The 18154-nt window shown below is 45.9% G+C and overlaps 2 long non-coding RNA genes across 3 annotated transcripts in view; one reads left to right on the top strand and one right to left on the bottom strand.

The window, feature by feature from the left end:
* Positions 1–18154, bottom strand: part of LOC133342058 (uncharacterized) — a 198617-nt gene that overhangs the window by 126868 nt on the left and 53595 nt on the right. For both annotated transcript variants that reach the window (XR_009755084.1, XR_009755085.1), the window contains exon 2: positions 16501–16548. This is a non-coding gene — a long non-coding RNA (uncharacterized LOC133342058). The remainder of the gene's footprint in view (positions 1–16500; positions 16549–18154) is intronic.
* LOC133342060 (uncharacterized) lies at positions 5673–7415 on the top strand. Its single transcript, XR_009755086.1, has 2 exons — positions 5673–6132; positions 6832–7415. It is a non-coding gene; the product is annotated as an uncharacterized LOC133342060 (long non-coding RNA).

The following is an 18154-nucleotide window of genomic DNA, read 5'->3' as shown; positions in this document are numbered from 1 at the left end:
ATGGTATTGAACTTTTTAAGTCACAGTTTGAAGAAACGTCACAGCCTCACACAGATATATATGAAAACAAAAACTGGCACCAAAATACTGAACCACATAACGAAGGTCACATGTGAACGATACCTAAAAAAACCTCAAAAGTACAATCGATGGGCCACAAAATATGAAACTTATGGATTATATACAATGGGCCCTTAAAATATATTGTCCAAACCAAGGTGTTCGAGATAATTGTGTTGAAAAGTTGATTTAAAAAAAATTGGCAAAGAGAGCTTTGGGGAATGTATTTATGGGTCGATTCAACAACTCAACTTGCTTGTTCATGCACATTTTGAGAGAGTGTCTTCATGTTTTAAGCCAAGACCCTTTTTAAATCCTTTATATTAAGTTCGCTTGCTTGCTTGCTTGCGTGCTTGCGTGCTTGCATGCTTGCGTGCTTGCTTGCTTACTTGCTTACGACCGTGCAAATCTTTCGGTCGTGTTTTAACCCACTTCCCGTGATCCAATCGAGCTGACATTTTGCACACAGACTCGTTGTGCGAGACAATTAATGTTCGTGAAATTTTTTTCCCAAAATTTTACACTGTTTAGGGAAAACAAATTAAATATTTAATTACCAATTGCTTAATACTGGCAGACAATCATCTGACCCATAGGTGGCAGCCATCTCAAGCCAGAGGACGAGAGGACTCTAGCTGCCACGCATATAAAGGATTTATAGTGAAAAACTTTGTTTTTATGGGTTATACTTATTTAAGTATGAGTAAGCATATCCACCATGGATCAAACAAAGTTAAGGTGCCTGAAGGTATTGTTTGTTAGGAAAATAGAGCCACATTTATTCTTTGATGTCTCATGAAGAGAAAGTGATTAAAAAAAATAAGACTACTTAACACCTGGCAATGATAGACAATATATTACTCAAACGCAATAACATATTATGCTATAACAATAACAAAATGTAGACAACACGAACAATTTAATTCTGCCACTATGCTGCGTTGGTATCACCATAATTCTTGTGCCCGGCTAGGTGTATGCTGAGGCTACCTAACGTGGCAAAGTCTCATAGGTAATAGGTCAGGGGGGTTACGCTTAGGTTTTGATGGTTAACTCACTCAAGAATACTATCAGATGCGCCGCCTGCACTCCCCACACCATGCCAACTCGCTGTGCTTTAGCCACACCTTGCCACTCTGCCCGTTGTTGTGAGCGTCGCTCCTCCGCCTCTCCTATACACATCATTACATCGACACAGTGATGATCCCTCCCGTCACTGGGTGACATACCAAAGTTAACCGCATTCGGTGACTTGTCACTCTGACCAGACTCCTATTCACACACAGACTCTCTGCATTAGCATACAAACTCTCGAGTCACCGAAAGTATAGTTTTTGCTGCCCCCTATCTTCCCATCATTCAAAGTCTGACCTTCAAATGTTACATTGTAAGTCTGTCTTCCTTGCTGGAAAGTTTACGTAGGACACAAAATGCTGCGGGGTAGCTACTACATTTCAAAAGGGCCCATGCAATCAGTCCACTTCAGATGATCTGAAATCTAGTTCTGTTAACGTCATCACCGTGACCTAACCTCGACATAGCTATCTCCATGCATCGAATTTCAAATGAGACAATAACACATCTATGGTTTTTCTAAGTTAATTTGGCAAATACATCGTGGAGAGCATTTCAAAAGTGGTCAATATTTTTCGTTCAATATTTTCTTACACAAAAAAAGAAGGAACATTTCAGCTGTGGAACCAGTTTCAGTCAACTGGGTAATGTGTCTATTATACAAACACACTTTTGTTTAACAATAGTTTTAAATGTGGTATTATGAGGCATATTAAGTATAATATTACATATTATATTGAATCACATATTTGAATATCACACCAATTTGCATCCAAATCTGAATTACTTATTTTAATAACAATATATATATTAAAATACCACAAAATTATTGTTCAAATTTCAGTCCATTAACTGTCAACTCCTATGTTTCTAAAGTCACACCAAATGAATAAAACGGTTCCATTACAACGCTCACTATCGCTCATCGCTGGATGAAGCAACTGACCCCCATGATGGCTTTTGGTCAACATTTGTTAGGTTATTCTCTCTCTGAATCAAGATCTATGAATGGTTGAAAAATTTCGTTAAGGTTGGGACATGCATACGCGCTCCTGAAATTTCCAAAGGCGTCCGCTTTCCATAGGGGCGCGGACGCCGCTAACCCCATCCATCCGAGTTAGGCCCGAAATGGCACTTTTAACCCGCTCCCTCGCCTCCTGCTCCGGCAGCGATGTGGGCAACACACGCCCGAGCAAGGCTACGAACAGCGGAAACACAAAAGCGTCGCGTAAACATGGGGCGCGCATGCACGCACGCACGCGGGCGCGCACTCAACAATTCCGCACGTTCACGCCAAGCGCACGCTTACGTAAAATTAAAAGCCCACAGATGCTCGGACCAGAAAAGAAAAAAAAAGAGAGAGAGGAAGACTTTTGCTCTGCTCAAGGCACACGCACACAAGCATGCGAATCGCGCACATGCAGCCCTACCAATGGACAATGCAGCCTTTCACAGGGATGGCTTGTGAAGGCCTTGGGAGAGGGCGGACCTTGGTGGAGAGCAGACAGTGGGCCGAGGGCAAGGTCTGTAATCCCGGCCCGGGTGGCCATGGCAACAGACAGGCAGACAAACAGGCCAGGCCTTTCTTCTCACTCTGGTCGGCTGCCCTCCCCTTTCCCACCTTTGGCCCCTGCCCTGTCCCGTGTCCCAGCGCCCCGCAGCTAGTCTGGTTGCAGGCCCAGCAGGAGGGGTGGGGCAGGGGACGCACAGGGAGGGCTGCAGGGGCAGCTTGCCCCCACACAGAGCGTCTGTCTCGCTCCAAAAAGCCCTCGGCTCCCTTTCTTTTGTGAGTGAACTTGTCTTCCGTGGAGATGAATTTCAATTAAATCTGCTCTCCTGGCTAATTCGGTTGCGTCCGCCCCATTCAGTCGGCGAACTTTCCCAGCATTAGTTAAGCAGCAGGAGGAACTTAAGCTTCGGTGGTCACCCAACTGCCGCCCCCTTCTTCGCTTCCCTCCTGCACCCCCTCAAACTCATAACAAATGCTGCGACTGGTGGGAAAGCACACGTCATACCTCCTCGCTGCATGGCGGAGGGGGGCGAAAAAACAAGAGGCGGCCGTCTCGTTCGCGTTGGCTTTTGTTCCATTCATTCATCGATCGGACTAATATCGAACACTCAGCGGCCCTTTTTCGAATGAGGAGGAAGAAGATGGCTTAGCAAGCATCTGTATCCTCTGCCGCACTGTTTTCCATATTTGTATTCAAGAACGGAAGCGCGTAGAAATGCCTTTCAAGACACCGAGGCCTCGCAATTTTTCACCAGTGCTATTGTACTGCAACGGTAAGGACGCACGCACGCCAAGCAAGCTGTCTTTTTGTATTTGATATGATTTTCAAATTAAACTGGAATTCTACTTGCAAAATACCTCGACACTCTTGTGGAAAATGCAACGATTCGCTCATTTAGCCAACGTGTGTCATAAAATTAAGATTAATACGTCAAACATCTCACGTGCCTACATGGTGTCCATATAGGCTTCTACACCCCGCACACCCCCGTGGTATGCGTATCATCTTCCACACAGTGCGACAAGCAAATATCGTATGGTTTATAATAAAATGTGTAAGATTCATCGCGGTCAGTCATTTTATAAAACGATGCAATTGTTTACGAACGAACCGTAACGCAAAATGTCCGACTAAACGAGCGCACACGACGCTGCGTCGTGTGACGTGCTTGCGCCCAATAAAGTTATACGAATTACGAAGCTTTTGGGTAATTTTATGGTACCGCCAAAAAAGACTCTGTTCCGGCGGAAAGTTTGCGCAAAATATTTCGCGACTGTATGCGGCAAAAACACAGGCGGCGGGCGATCGAACAATGCGGGCCATTTGCAGGTTTATATTTTTTCCCGGATGCGCTCGCGATCTCGTTGGCGACCGCATCGAAATCCGCCGTACGTTATCATGAAGCCCGCTTACAATATATACAATAGAATTTTTTTTACCCCTTTCGCTAACTCCAACTGCGGAGGGGGGGGGGGGTAAGTTACGCCAAACCATTGTCTATTCATACAATATCGCAGGCTCGCCATTCGGCGATCGTGTACGTTCGTTCCCGTGGTTGGCGAAACGCGCTAAAAAACACAAAGCGCCATCCGTCGCAAAACATCGCTAATATTTCTGTAACCGTTTTAAAAAGCGGGCGACCAACATGCATCCAAATTACGCCGTATGCCGTTACAGCAAACCAAAAAGGACCGCGTAAAGCTAACGGAGAAATTTAATCCATTCACGCATCGTTTCAGTTGTTACTGCAAATTTTCCCAGCTGTCGGATTATCTTTCAATCCTCGTCGTTGCGCAGAAGCCCGCGATTAGCGCGCGCGTATAAATACGAATAACTTTCCCGAAACTTGCGAAAAGGAAACGGTAACTTTCAAAGTTCCGTCGGAAGTTTTAACCGCGAGCAACTTCCGAACCCGCTAAATGTTCGCGCAAAAAAACTTCGGCGCGCGACAAAAAAAAAATACTTAAAACAACATAATCACATTACGCTCCGATGCGATCTTTTTACGCCACTTTACGAAGATGGGAAACCAAACTACGAGCGAAATAGATGCAGCGCTCCTCTTTTGTACATGGCGGAATGCATTATCATGCTATTTATCGCCGCTCTGCATGGAAAGCTAAGTATTTTCCCAGGCTCGATTTAAGTGGTTGCGTGGTGAGCGAAAGCCGTGAGTGACATGCGGAACAAAAGCGTAGCCATGGCATTGACCCTGCCTGTGACAGGCTTTCACTGAAAACGGGGACTAAGCTGCAGACACTCCATTCAGAGGCCACAGCGGCCGGCTGGCGTGCAATGGGCGCGCGCGCGCGGAGAAGGCGTGAATGGGATGGGAGGATGAGAACTGGGGCGCCAAATGTGAAATGCTCTCACCTTCTTTTCCTTATAAATAAAACTTCGCCCGATTCGCGACAGCTGCTCCGCAGACGGGTAAACCGGACGCGCGCGCCCCCCGGAAAAAACATTCGGCGGGCCGAATTCGCGAAGAAAAGCAACTTACCGGGCGCCGCTTGCGCTAAACTGCCCGGCCCGGCAAATGCAGAACACCTGCACTACACATACACACGAGTGCTCTACAGCAAGCTTCACCAAGCCGTACACTCACGCACGCCACACCTACGCCGCGCCTAAGTGGTGGTGGACAGGCGCAATGGGCCTCGTGCTCCCACTGTCTCCCCCACCTCCCTCGGAAACTCTGCTATGACTTTCCAGCATCCCTGGACCTGTAAGCTTTTGCAAACAGCAGTTTAGAGTGACTGGGGGGACAGAAGGTGGAGTATGGGGGTGTGCGGGAGAGAGGGGAGGGGGGCCGGGGGGGGGGGGATGGCAGGCCAGTGAGGTGGGAGGCGGAAGAAGGGTAGGCTCATGTGGGCGCAGGTTGTGCATGGTTGGCGGTCGCGGGGGGGGGGCGCGCGGAAGGGGTAGTGGGGGGGGTGTGAGTTAGATAGAGGGCGTTGTTTTGGGGGTGGGGGCTTGTTGGTCGGGATCGGCTCAGATAATAAACATGTCGGGTCACGTTCCAGCCACGCATGCGGGACGGGACGGGACGCGGCGGTGGCGGCCGCACGATCGGCCATTCCGCACCGGTCCTTGGCTCGCTGCCGTACAGTGCGCGCCAACACTTCGCCCGGCGTTAACTTGCTCCGGCTCCTGCGGACCGAGTCAGGCGTGCGGCTCAAAAGTCCGAAGCGACCGAAAGCGGGCTCTGTCGCCCACCCCCTTTGCGCCGACGCGGGGGGAGGTTGCCGAAAGTAACGCGCCGAAGCGTCGCTTGAGAACGACAACGGGTCTACGCCGAAGAAACGGCCGCATCGAAATAGTTACGAGGTTTTTATACACGTACGACATTTGGGACGACGCGATGACGAATTGACGGTTCGCGTAAGCTGTTTTTAGAGGAGTGATTTCATCAAGTTGTTGAAAAGGCATTTCGTTGACAAAAAAAATTATCGCAAAAAGGGCTTCGAGACTTCGAGTAACGATGCAGGTAATTTTCGCATTTTAAATATTTAAATAAAACACACTCTTTACTTCGCGTATCTCCTTAAATACTGCCGTAAAATTTTTATCGTGTAATTTTACGAGTGTAAAAAATTGTCAACCTTAGAGTTAACACAATAATAACGACCGCATTAAACATAGCCTTTCGTTTGAAAATGTGCATAAGCAGATGGATGACCACCGTGGCATCCGTCCGTGTAAACACTAAAAAGTGCTAAAGTCAGCCTACAACCTCCTGTCATTCGGTTGGGTGTGAACCATCAGAGTGTTAAGAGTGGTGGAGGAGAATGCTTAGGGTAGGGAGGGTGGGGCGGATGGGCGAGATGTTGGCTGTGTCGTATTGCCTTACGCAGTGCATTTCTTGCCGCGTGAGCCTGCGAGGCAGAAGCACTGCCTGCCCGCCCTGCCTGCCCCGCTTTGCTGGATGCCCCTTGGGCTGGCCGGCCAGATGACTTGCAGCCTTGGCAGATGAGCAAAGTCACCTGCCTGCCCGCTTGCTTGTGTGCCTACCTTGCCTGTCTGCTCCGGCTAGCCGGTCGGGTTTGGCCGATTGCCCGGGGTGCCGTCCAATTTTCGATCGGTCTGCTGTCTGCTCCTTTTGGGCTAAGTTCACCGCGCGGCACGTGGAGAAAGGGACGCTGGCTTACGGGGGTGCGCTGCAAGATCCCCTGCGTGCCTGCCCCAGGTTCCTAGCTCGGAGCTGAAGCATCGTCTGTCGCGAAGACCAGACTACTTGGACGGGTGGAGGCGATGGGAGGACCGTACCAACGTCGTCTATGCATTCCGATTGACTTTGTTTCACAGGGCGACTTTTAAAATTAATATCACTTCTGGTGTGTTTATGCAGCTAATGAGGATCGTGTTGAAATGTTTGCTTTACATTTTAACCCCTGTACTTGCTTTTCTGGCTGTAATTTACGATACAATTCACTGTTAATACCGGCGTGTAAACAAAGTACGTTGAGATTCTCATTGACTTATTAAATGGTCGATTTTATCATATCTGTTTTAACTATTAATGGTGATGTTTTTAATTCAAATCATGAATATGTTCTGTTAATCAATTTATCGTTGCATGTTTTGTTTTTACAATTTAATATGAATGCATATGTGGAGTGGTGAAAGAACAACATAACCGCTGATATTAGTAGTGATCATAATGTGACGAACGGGCTTCATTTTAATACAATGGCTCTATTGAACAAAGCAAATTGCATCACTGTATTTATTTAGTATTTCAATAAATGACCCTTTAAGCAACGTACAGTTTTAACGGTATTGAATATCTGTACAAAATCTACATGTTACCTGAATTTTTCGTTGGAAATATTTGTTTTCACTTTAAAATAGTTAAGTTTAATAATGTCCTTATTATTAATACATTCATGTAAAACCCCTCCAGCTATTCGTTGAAACTTATTATATGGTTACAATTCAGTTGTATATTTTAATAGCTACTACTACTATGGTATGTACAGACATTAACATTCATAGTGACATCCTGTCTTACTCAATGAGAGCAGTCAGAATATATATTTGGTGCATATTGAACATTTTCGAGCAAAATAAAACTCCTTAAAAAAGTTGTAACATGAACGAATAATATATTGGGTTAAAATGACAAACAATGTATTCATTCATAGAAATGTCCCACACACACACACAGGGGCATGGAGGAATACAGTACCATCACTCGATACTAATAAGTATATACATCCAGACAGAGAAATATCGGGCACATCAATCTACAGTATATACGAGGGTGGCAGCACTGAGTTTCTGTAACGATGTAAGCGATGCACACACACACACCCTTCCGTAATCTAGCGTCTCCAAGCACCACCACAAAAAAAAGAAATAATAATCAAATACAATTTTTTTCGATTTAAAGCTTTCATGACTGCAGGGATTCATCTTCTTGGTTCTTTCGGGAAAGTCACGTAGAAGGGAAGTAATAAAATAATTAAAATAAAACATAATAAAATAATTCTCACGACGTTTCGGCCACAACGCAAGCAGCCGTCCTCAGGTGAAGACCAGGTCTGTCGGGGAGACAGCGTCATTCAGACGCGAATTATGTTATTGTGTTTTATTTTTATTATTTTATTACTTCCCTTCTATGTGACTTTACCGAAAGAACCAAGAAAAATCAAATACAAATCAAACAGTTGTAATATTCCTCGGTGTGCAGCACCTGCCTGAGTCACAGGCTGGGAAGAGGGAGCCACACTGCTCATATTGAGAAGATGTGTTAACATTAAACACCAAGGCCAGACATTAATGTAAAAAAAATCCCAACTGTAATCATTAAACCATGAATACCTCACGCTTCACTCTTCTGTTGTGTATATATATATAAGAGAGTGATTCTTATCTATATTAACATCTTGCAAAAGATGCAAAATACCATAACATCCCAATGAGGTTCACAAATGACAATTCCCAAGCAAATAAATGCGCAGATCATGCATCGAATTTGATTACACTTAAAAAATAAACCACGTTTATACTTTAAACAGGAAACAATTTGTGGAAGCCAACCCTAAGATCCTGCTGCTGACCTACAAGGCCCTTAATGGACTTTGTTCCACAATATCTGCAGGAACTGATTCCATGTCTTCCATAATGGAGGTCTGTTTGTGTAAATATAAACATTAGTCGCAACAGCCAACGCGTTAAACCGAGTCCGTGTTTACTCTCCAACGAGGTCCCCGAGATTCTCGGAGGGCCTTCTTCTAAGGACTTGCGAGGTCAACGCTCTGTTCTTGGGGCAGAGGTCACAACCGGGTGCCCGATACCCGTACCCTACCCCATACCCGTACCCTACCCGATACCCGGCTACCCGTACCCGGCCGGGTACGGGTACCCGTTTGCGACCCTTGTGCGGCCGGGTACGGGTAGGCCATGAGTCACTGGTGAGTCACCGTTTGTCACTCATTTCCCAACGTCTTGTCTATTCTCACAATTCAAGTTCCTAGAATTAACCCACCCGCGCCTGCAACATGGATTCATCCAAGAGGTCGCAAACGGGTACCCGTACCAGTACCCTACCCGAAACCCGGCCGGGTAGCCGGGTATCGGGTAGGGTACGGGTACCCGTTTTCGACCCTGGTGCGGCCGGGTACGAGTACGGAATCAAAACCCGTTTGCGACCTCTGTTCCTGGGGTGATCGCGCTTTTGCCAGCGAAGCTCACAAGAGCGCGGAAACATTTCGCGTTGGGTAAAATCAGGAAATTGGAGTGACTCGACTTATTTAAATTGCTCTTTGAAAACTCACCTTTTTGAACTGAACTGTACCCGAAACGTCGTGAGAATTTTTATTTTATTATGTTTTATTATTTCCCTTCTACGTGACTTTACCGAAAGAACCAAGAAGATGATTCCCTGCAGTCACGAAAGCTTTAAATCGAAATGTACCCAATAGTTTGTGCCGTTTACCCTGGTTCTGTTGTATTTCCTGCTTTATTTCTATGGCGCATTGGGATCTATTTGACATCGGTTAACTACTGGGCATCTGTTAAAAAACCGAGCTTCACAGCTCATCGGATTCCTCCAGTATGAATAAATATTCTGATTATGAAATGCGCCTTACAAATTCAACAATAACTATCATTACTATTCCGTGTGTTTTACATACGTATAATTGCAATTCTTTCAATAGGTATTCACACGACACCTACGCAAGTTGGCCACCATAACTGCAATTCTACTAGGAAACTTACAAAGAGACACACTATAACGAGTACAACTAATTCGGTAAACCACGGTAGTAAGGAGAGTGATGCAGAACCCAAAAAAACCGATCAACCACCAAAAAAAAAATCGGTTTTACTATGCAAATAAACCATGCCAACAACACCTTGCCTCATCAAATCGCAGCGGCAACAAAATTCCACTCCATGGCCCTGAGAGCATGAGACATTGCTCATCGCTGTGTGGGTTCACCGAGGTACTGCAAGTAAGCGTCGCTCTCCGTTATCGACAAGTTTGAGCGGGTGGCATCCGAACGAGAGGGAAACCCGCCCCCCCGAAAGCAACCCTGGTTGTCGAACAGGGTAGCGCGCTAGGAGCTGGCTTCGTTGGGGGTTGGAGGGTGGTGGGCAGGCGGGCGAGGGAGGGGGGGCCAAGACAGCAATCGACAGTGGCTATCGAACGTTTTGGCAGCCGCTTGGCAATACATTATTCACGGCGCGTCGCCGCAGCATTTGCGATCGATCGCGCTATCGCGTGGCGAGCGGGAATGCGCAGGTCGTTCTTCGCTCATCCATCCATCACGCCTCCATCCTCAATGAATGACACTGCAGTGCGATCGATGCCCAGTAATAAGAAAAGCTTTGCATTTCTGCGCGTATTAATTCCCTGACCCTGAACGTGACCAGGCAGCGCTAAGCGAGCGACAGGAAAGTGGGGGGGGGGGGGGGGTGGAGTCGGCGGGGAGAACAAAAATAAAGTCAATAACGTCTGGAAGAGGCGAGATTTTGAATGCGGTGGCTTCAGTGGCACTGCAGCATGGGTTTTAGGAAAACTAAGCGCAGCTGTGATAATACAGACTGGCACGTTTACTCTAGCCCTTTTAAAAGCACTTTGCTTCAATGTACAATTCCAGGCCTTAATATATGAAGCACGTACACGCAGCATTTTGCCTCACAATATTTTGATTAATGCGCTCCTTTTGTGAAAACAAATATTAATACATTATTCCACTGTATTGCTTCGTTTACTTAACTGTTACAATTTATTCCGCCCGAAAACGTTTTAAACTTAAAATGTTTTTTTTTTAATTATAAATTGTGGGTTTGAAAGCAAAATGTGCATTACGAAAAAGTAAATTTTTTTTTTTAATGACCTTACCAAAAGCGTGCCACGTGATACAATAATATTCGTTATTTATCGCAATTTTTTTTTGTAATATCACACACACAATTTTTGCATAAACATCAAGACAGCTCGCGCTCAGATCCAATTACACGGGCAACCAAAACAGCATGCGCAGCACGGTCAATATCGCACGAGATCACATCCATCTCCACACCCCTACCGCTTTTGCTCCTCACCTTGAATTTACTGTTTTATTATGCAGCAGATAGCCTTCAGGCCCACAGCCACAAAGCAATCAGCGTCTCGTGTCTTTTTTTTTAACTCGCCTGTCTCGGTAATGGAAGTATAAGAAAGCCATGCAAATAAGACGCTGCGTTTTTTTTTCGAGGATTGCGATCGGAGTCGAGGCAACCAAAAAAAAGCTAGGCCATTGCGCGCGCACACACACACACTCTGGAAAAGGCCCTCCCAACTTTGTTTTATGACTTCCCTGAATTGTAATGCCATTGGCCCCCCCGCATCTTGTAGGAATAAATAAATAAATAACAGCGCGTCGTCGTGATGGCATTTTCATCAACGGCCATTTGTGCATTCGAGATTTATATTTTTTGACAAATGTAACCAATGTGGACAAAAATATATACAGGGCATACGGGAGTGCCTGTCAGGATGAGGATGAGTGCATTAACATCACAGTGTATTGTTAAGCAGAATTAACCAATGAAAAAGCCAATTACTTACACACTGTATACAAATATTCTTAGGTTTTTTCCGTTAAAGTCACGTAGGTAAAACATTTAAATTAATAAAAGTAAAATAAAATAAAAATCACGACGTTTCGGAGGCAACACAATCTTCCGTCTTCAGGTGGAACCGTCACAGCCACGACAGCTGTATCAAGTAAATGAGAAATTACAAGAGCTACCACTCCGTATATATAATGGTTGAAGAGGGGAAGGGCCAAGTACGGCACACTTTTTATTAATATGGTAAGGTGAGGCTTAAGACTAAGAATAGACTGCATAACAAAAGACTGAGCCACCTCTATGGCCTTAACAGACTATTGGGGAAAATGCTGTTAGCGAGCACCTACAAAGGCCGGTACAGTACACGAGGGGATGGGTACCCAGCACCACGCTAGACCACCTTTGTCTCCCCAGTAGCAATGTTTACACACCGTACCAGGTACTCATTTGAGGCCGAGTCAACCTAAGGGAAGTGCAGGACCGGTTCAGATAATCGTCACTGGTCTTGATCGCGAGTGGGAATGGAACTTGGGTCGCTGGGTTTGTAGAGTAGCGCGCTAACCCATGCGCCACCGCTCCCCGCTACATTGCGCAAACTCGCGCACACTCCAGCACTCGTACTATATGACACTATCAACGGTGTACATATGATCATCAAGTGTGAAATACAATTATACGACCGGGCAAACAAACAATACAAAGAGTCCAAAAAGAAAAAGACACGCGGACCGCAAATTCGAATTAGCAGCTTCGCGATAACAAAAGAACCTCCCCCCACCCGAACAAATGCATCCAAAGCATATGGGCAGCCAAACACCGTTGCAACGGCCAATCAGCTGTGCCCCCGTCTACTTCATCCCCACCGCGGCATATGGGACAGCCGGGTGACTTATAACACACGCGGGAGGCGCGGTCCGTCCTCCCTGCGCACCACACGCAGCGGAGCCTGGCAGCTTTAAACTCACCACGCCCAACCGAGGCGGGATGGGGTGAGTGGGGGTCTCTAACTTCAGCCACAGGTCGTACCCTCCCCTCCCCTCCATGCCGCCTTGCCCACCCCCCACCCCCCACCCCCCACCCACACCTCTCTCCCACCCTCTCACCCCGGGCAAGCCGGACAATGGGAGGGCTTTTCAAGGCGGACATTCAAGTTTACGTGGGAACCCTCTCCCCTCCTGACCTCTGGATTAGCATGAGAAAGGGGGGGGGGGCTAAGGAAGGATGGGGGAGGACGAGGGACTGTGCCGAGGGGCTCTCCAGAAATCTGCCAGGTGTGGTCACGCAAAGAGCCCCGCGCCTCCGTGCCAGACACGTGACTTTCTCTGCCGATAGATGACGTGGCAAACAAAAACAAACACGAATATGACGAAAAATAATAATAAGTGCAAAATTGAGGAAGGGTTGGGATCCTTGGATGAAATGCGCCTTACAAATGTCAATTGTTCGTGATTGTTAATAGGAGACTGTCAAAAAGCCCTCGTGAGCAATGGAAAACAACGGACAGAGACCATTAATTTCGATTTAAAGCTTTCGTGACTGCAGGGATTCATCTTCTTGGTTATTTCGGTAAAGTCACGTGACTTTCTTGGTTCTTTCGGTAAAGTCACGTGACTTTACCGAAAGAGCCAAGAAGATGGACAGAGAGCAGCCACGGAGTTTCATTGTGCGTGCCGTTAAATCGCTTTTCTCGTAATTGTCCACTTTCACGAGAGCGAGCGTGTTTCCGGTGTGCGTACGTACGAATTCTTAATAAGTAGTACAGTAAAACCTTGGATTGCGAGCATAATTCGTTCCGGAAACGTGTTTGTAATCCAAAGCACTCGTATATCAGCTGTGATCACGTGACGCTCGGCAGACAAAGCGTATACACGCACTACTCGTATTGCAAGACCTCGTTTATCAAATTAATATTTATTTAAAAAATTTGCTCGTCTTGCAAAACACTCGCAGACCAAGTTACTCGCAATCCAAGGTTTTACTGTATTTACAAATACTTTTTTTTAAACACGCTTTAATGAAATGTACCGTACGAGTAATGGCAAAACTCCACGACTCCAGGAAGTGGCCTCGAAGCTTGCCACAACGGAAGGGACCGTGGTGATTTACAGCCAACGTCAGTTGAGCGTGGACAATTAGACCCAAGGCGAAACATTACATGTAAAAAAGATGGTTAAACAAGATTTTGTATGATAGAATATAGTATTGTCATCAGTACGACATAAGTATACCAAGTTTGCAGTCGATACCACATTGGGAAGTGTGTTAAAATTGAGTTACAAGATTTGAGGATACGACAACAACAACAGAGTTAATAGAAAACGTGTAAAAAAATATTTTTTTTTATGATGGAATATATTATTGTCATCAGTAAGACATAAGTATACCAAGTTTGCAGTCGATACCACATTGGGAAGTGGGTTAAAATTGAGTTACAATATTTGAGGATACGACAACAACAACAGACAGAGTGAGTTAAATAAAAGCGTGTAAAAATGGGCGACAGGAAATCATTTCTTTACGAGAAATCCAAACGGTTGTCAATACTCACAAATGTAAATAAAAAAATTCGATATGGTAACGCTGGGCTCACCTTTGATGTATTTATTCTGCAATAGCATTCAAACATAACTGTAGAACTTCTAAACCAATCTGACTAGAGTACAACTTGTATCAGTATGGCGGCCTATACATATGTATATACATGCACAACGAGCCATATAGAGAGCACTTCGGCCAATGGTAAAATTTGGTAAAATTTCTGATAATGCGGCCAATCTGGTCAGATATTCCAAGTTAAGCAAGGGCTTAGGCCTGGAAAGTGCTTGGATGGGCAACTACCATCCACAAGTGGTGTTGTAGGGTGTGAGGATACATCATGAGCAGCAGAGAGCAGTGCATCAAAATCCATTGTTGTACTCTACTTCCATGCTCCCATGTCTACGCTCTCCACCTTCAACAATCAGCGAGCTGACCAGGGGAGTGGGCGTACAGGACCAACCCTGACGATGTCTTCATCAAGCAGAGCATTGACGAAGCGCCGTGCCGCTAAGTTCACTGCAGTATATGGATACTAAATGCGTGTACGACTACAAAGAATATTTTCCTGATAACCCCCCTGAATGTGATGAATTTGTACATTGTGCTACACTATTCTCAGATCAGATTCCCCTTCAATGTTTCATTAACAATTAAACATGTTACAGTGTTTTGTCAACCCAATGCTGGATTAAGGTCTGTCCTCTGCACACCCCCCCCCCCACCGCGTAACTGTGTCAGTCATGGGGGTATGTTGGACCGTACTTCACCATGATAGTCAGTGAAGGTTAGTGAAGGGGTAGCTCCAGGAGTCGGTTTAAATAACACATTCCTGCGGAGGGAGCTGGTAGGAACGTTGGGTTGCTCGGTCAATGGCCAGGGTCAACGGCGGCGTGGTGTATTCCGCAAATATGCCCGACTGTGGGGGCGGGCACAAGCCGGCGTGAGTAGGTTAAACGTTGAGTTGTATAAGGGCACCACGGGGTGACCAGCCCCTCCACACCCAGCCCCATTCTCCCCACCCAGCCCCTCCCCACCCAGCCCCTCCCCACCCAGCCCCTCCCCACCCTCCCCTCCCCACACGACGGACGGACACAATAATCCCCTGTGGGCTGGTGTAACCAGTGGGTTCCTACCAGTATCACTCATCGCTCTGATATCGAGGTCCTCAAGCCGCTACGGCCCTGCTATTACACTTAATTGTATCAATTGTATTGTGAACAGCCCCGCCCCCCCCCCTCCCGATACGTTCCATTCATTGGATACCACATTCTGATAAGCTCCCCCCCCTCTCCTCCCCCTTAACTTGTATTTAAGAGCTTGCATCTTGAATCCCTGCCTCACTTGATGCAGCAACTCTGGCTGTGACGGTCCCACCTGATGACGGAGACTTGTGTTGCCTCCGAAACGTCGTGATTTTTATTTTATTTTTTATTAATTTCAATTTCATTTTTTACCTACGTGACTTTACCGAAAGTACCAAGAGTATGAATCCTTGCAGTCACGAAAGCTTCAAATCTAGAATGTGAACAGCAACTTAATTTTAAAAAAGTAAACAATGTGGGGTTTGTTTAATCTCTGTGGTTTATAAGCTTGCTAATTACATTTCTCACAGGCTCATCCTGTGTGCGTTGAAATGGCAATTTAAATGACAACAATCATAACACGGCCTGTTTGAGTACCACAACACTAATTCAGTTAAATGTTGGCAAGTATGTACGTTCAACTTCTTCCGCACCGCACGTAGCCAACCGTGCTAATCGGAGCTACGGCACCTCGGTCGTCACACTGCGCTCTGAACTCAAGTGACCTGAGCTCGATTCCTGGCCATGGTTATCATCAGCAACATCATCAGTGGGGAAGGAGGGGGGGGGGGGGATATCTGAGCTGGTTCAGCCCCCTCGCCCCCCCAAATCCCCCCCACCACCCACCACTTGACCAACCCCCACTGACCAGCGTGGTGATGGATGTTCAAACAACCCCCATGACGAGACGGCATGCGAAGGCGTTCATCCAGCAGTGGACTGACAAAGAGAAGTGGTATTCTTTTTTTAAAGATATAAGTGATTAGTGTTAATATTCTCAAGATAAACACTGACTGGAAACGCTCCAGCTGATGATTGCATTTGAGCGTTTTGTAGCTCATCTTGATTGCCTTGGCCGCATGCAACGGCTGGATATAACGTGAACACATAATTCACAAATGGGTAGTAAATTAACGTGGATTATTATTTAGTTAAAGTGGTATTCCTACCTGGTGAAGTGTGTGTTGTAACAGTCGACTTAAGCTCTCCGTCATTGTCTGGGGTGAAAAAAAACACACACACAGAAACAGCGTCTGTTAAATTCTACGATAAATTACAAAAATTAACAAAAGCTTAAGAGCGTTTTCATGTCGGCTTAAATTATTCCATTACAGAAGATTGAAACCCATTCAACGAAGCAAAGAGACTTGTGTCCTTGTATTCATCGAAACTGGAATTGTTTTATAGCCATCGTGTATGTTATGAAAGCACTTAATATCGCAGCATGGAAAAGCAATACAAATGTTAAGTAGCCAAACTTAAAGAGTCCGGAACCTGCAGGGAGAAGATGTATTGCCTTGCGCAGGTCAATGTATGCGAAGGAACCTTGCTGTTTTGAAGGATGATTAGTGTCACCAACCCCTTCATACTGCTAATATGGGTTCATGAAATGTGGGGAGGGTACCCACATTTTACCCCACCGCACACAATCCATCAGTAACGTATCCTGCGGTGCACCCGTTGCCGTGCTGCGCAGACAAAAGCAAGGGCCGGCGCCACAAACATAAATGGCCTCTTGTTGTTGCACGAGCATAAGGCCATCTTGACCAAACCACAGCAGACTCGGTGCCTGTGTAGTGCAAGTGTCGTGTGACAGCCCCGACCTCACCACAGCCATTACATTAATGCCAAGCTTTTTGTTTCTACTGTAATAAGAATAATTTAAATGCACTTTTCAATCCACTGCCGGGTGAAAAAAATAAATTTTCTAATTTTGATTTAAAGCTTTCGTGACTGCAGGGATTCATATTATTGGTTCTTTTGGTAAAGTCACGTGACTTTACCGAAATAACCAAGAATATTTTCTATTTTATCAGGTAAGGCACCACTGAGCTGTACAGCTCTTTTTCAGAAGCGACCTGGCTACCCGCAAATGATAGCTCAATTAAGTGGCTTATCGTGTGGAAATTTATAGCAGCCAAATGCTCTAAACATGCATGTTGATTCGAAATGGGTGGAGAGAAAAACCAGAGAAAAATCCACTCGACCATGGGGAGAACATGCAAACTCCAAATATGCAGGCGTTAGGGTCGGGATAGAACCCACGACCTCCTGTATACCAGGCGAGGTAGTTCACATCTCAGCACCTATGCACCCGATGAAGCCCTCCTGATTCTATAATTTGTGGCCAGGTCGCTTCTAAAAAAATTACTACATCACTCATTGGGGCCTTGCCTGGAAAAAAAAGTTTTGTTTTAATGTCAGGAATGAGGATTGGTCTGGACTATACTTCAACACGCTGCCAAATGTGGGTTGATGGCCCAGGACTGGTTCACATATCACTCGTCACAAATGTCAGCCAGAGCTGGGAATTTAACGAAGGTCACCGGGTTCCTCGTGCAGTGTGCTAACCAAATCAGTCCAGAGCTCCCCCCCCTCCCCTTCACCAACCCGTAATAGTGAAGTAAAGTCAAACAACTCCCATGGGCTGACACAACATGGGAAGGCCATTGTCTGGCAGTGGATTGACAAAAGCCTGTAAATTATAAAAGATATTTAACTTGCTGCTGCTCTATCAGCTTTGGCAGAAACATCGAGGTTGGTACCTTTCTCTGTCTCCCCATCGATGACTGCAGAGAACATGCGGAATGTTTTGAAGGAGAT

This window comes from Lethenteron reissneri, chromosome 13 (assembly GCF_015708825.2).
Source record: "Lethenteron reissneri isolate LAM-NWPU_2019-01 chromosome 13, ASM1570882v1, whole genome shotgun sequence".
Taxonomy (NCBI): Eukaryota; Metazoa; Chordata; class Hyperoartia; order Petromyzontiformes; family Petromyzontidae; genus Lethenteron; species Lethenteron reissneri.
The sequence above is the reverse complement of the archived record's forward strand: the minus strand, read 5'-3'. Positions and strand labels throughout refer to the sequence as shown.